This window comes from Odocoileus virginianus, chromosome 11 (genome assembly GCF_023699985.2).
Source record: "Odocoileus virginianus isolate 20LAN1187 ecotype Illinois chromosome 11, Ovbor_1.2, whole genome shotgun sequence".
Lineage (NCBI taxonomy): Eukaryota > Metazoa > Chordata > Mammalia > Artiodactyla > Cervidae > Odocoileus > Odocoileus virginianus.
This window is the reverse complement of record NC_069684.1, coordinates 52,142,170-52,144,866: the sequence shown is the minus strand read 5'-3', so window position 1 is coordinate 52,144,866 and position 2,697 is coordinate 52,142,170.

The following is a 2,697-nucleotide window of genomic DNA, read 5'->3' as shown; positions in this document are numbered from 1 at the left end:
ACTTTATTTTTAGTTTTTGGTTTGCTGTATTTCTTAGTGTGAGGTTCATGAGAAACTTCTGTTATCCTTCCCCACCCCTTCATCCCTCCATCTGAGCCGACTTCCTGGCTGATAGTGGAGGAGCACCACCCATGCCCTGTCATCCGAAATGAAGTTCAATAGGTTTCTTAGAGCCTGTGCTCTCCTATCCCTCCAGCATCTGTGTGGATATTCCACTCTCCTGGCCCTTGCCCTGTCCCTCCCTATTAACAACACTTTGATATTTTTAGTTAGGGTTAGGGTTAGGTTAGGGTTAGGGTTAGGAGGATCTGTTACAGCAGGCAGATAGCTCAGTATAAGCAGAGAAATGGGGGGAGGGGCCAGGTGGCAGGAAATCACACATTTTGTAAACAGTGGAGGTCCTCAGGTAGATAAGGGAAAGCAGGAAACTTCCAGGCTAACAGGAAACTATCTTTTTTGGGTGTTAAAGAGTAACAGAGAGTGTATTAAAAAGCAGAGACATTAGTTAGCCAACAAAGGTCCATATAGTCAAAGCTATGGTTTCTCCAGTAGTCATGTATGGATGTGTTGAGTGCCAAAGAATTGATGCTTTTGAATTGTGGTGCTGGAGAAGACTCTTGAGAGTCCCTTGGACTGCAAGGAGATCAAACCAGTCAATTCTAAAGGAAACCAGTCCTGAATTTTCATTGGAAGGACTGATGCTGAAACTGAAGCTCCAATACTTTGGCCACATGATGAAAAGAGCCAAGTCAATGGAAAAGACTCTGATGCTGGGAAAGACTGAAGGCAAAAGGAGAAGGGGATGACAGAGGATGAGATGGTTAAAGAGAATCACAACTCAATGGACATGAATTTTAGCAAACTCCAGAAGATAGTGAAGGACAAGAAAGCCTGGCGTGCTGCAGTCCATAGGGTTGAAAAGGGTGGGACATGAGTTAGTGACTGAACAACAGACAATGAAAGATGGGGAAAGGTGAGAATCTCCTGCACCCAAATGTAACCTTTTGCTCATTGCACCCTCCTTATGATGAGATTAGCTTACGGATAAGAAGTACTCATCATGCACTGGGGCTTCCCTAGTGGCTCAGATGGTAAAGGATCCGCCTGCAATGTGGGAGACTTGGGTCCAATCCCTGGGTCAGGAGGATCCCCTGGAGGAGGAAATGGCAACCCATTTCCACTCCAGTATTCTTGCCTGGAAAATTCCACGGACAGTGGAGCCTGGTGGGCTACAGTCCATGGGGTCCAGAGAGTCAGACATGACTAAGCAACTGAGCAAACACACACACGCACACATACACACCATGCACCAACGGCCATGACACTTCTAATCTAAGCTAAAAGGGGACAGAAATCCCCCTTCCCCTCAGGAAAATAGAGCTGGGCTGAAAATCAGGAAAGATGACTTCCTTCCCCAGTGACTATGCTGCCCCTCCATTTGTGTGCCTCTCATAACCATCTTGCCAAAGAGGCCTGGTGTGGTATCTCCTCCCATCTGCCTCTGAGAGTGTATTCTTGCTTAAATAAGATTTCACTTTACTTTCTTAACCTCTCTGCTTCATCTCCAAATTCTTTTGCAACGAAGAAAGAATCTCAAATTCACCAGCAACACATTTAACAGCAGCAGCTCTGACACCAGGGAGACCTTACAATGTGCTTCCTCCATTCACCAGGCATTTATTAACCACATACTCTTGGGCTTCCCTGGTGGCTCTCAAGAATCTGGCTGCCAATGCAGGAAACACAGGCTCGATCCCTGGGTCAGGAAGATCCCCTGGAGAAGGAAATGGCAACCCACTCCAGTATTCTTGCCTGGAGAATCCCATGGACAAAGGAGCCCGGCGGGCTACAGTCCGTGGGGTCACAAAAGAGTTGGACACAACTTAGCAGCTATACAACTGGATCAGGCAGTATGCTGAGCTCAGGATACTGAGATGACAAGACAAGGTCCCTGCTCTCAGGGGTCACAGTTTAGTTGCCTCTGCATATCCATAGGCACAATGCAATGTTATGTATTCGTGTCAGAAATCTGTGGGGTCACAAGGAATGAATGGTGGTGCTAGGAAATTCACCAGGCAGATGTGGGGGGTAGGGTGGGGAGAAGGAACTCCAGGGGGAGGAAGAAGTATGGACACGTGTAGGTGGGCAAGGCTTGTGTGGTCTGGAAACCATATTGGGCTTGTTATGGCCAGTGAGGGCTGGGCATGTAAGACAGGACTTTTTGTCATGGAGCTTACCCAGAGGGGTGGGTGCCCAGACAGGCTCACAACTCTCAGAGGGAGCAGGAACTAGCAAGAACTTAAAAAAAAAAAAGATGGATAGGGCACTAAGAGTTTGCACAAAAGGGAGAGAGAATTTAGGGTTGGAGGCATCCAAGGAGGCTTGGTGGGCTGAATGGGTTGCAGTGATGGGAGAACATTCCAGAAGAAAGGGGCACAGTGGGGGTGCGTGTGTGCATAAGCATAATGCTATGGAGTAAGACAAGCTCATTCTCATAGATCAGAGGGGCCCCAAGAAGCTGGGATGACAACAGCTAGTGTGTGAGAGTGTGTTGGTGTTAGGATAGGGGGCAGGCAGTGAGGGGAAGTGAATGACATGTGAAGTACAAGTCCCAAGCTGGGTTGGATTTGGAGGACACCATTTGGGAAGCCAGAGGTAACTTTGGCACAACTTCCTTGATTTAAGTTGTCTTAATGC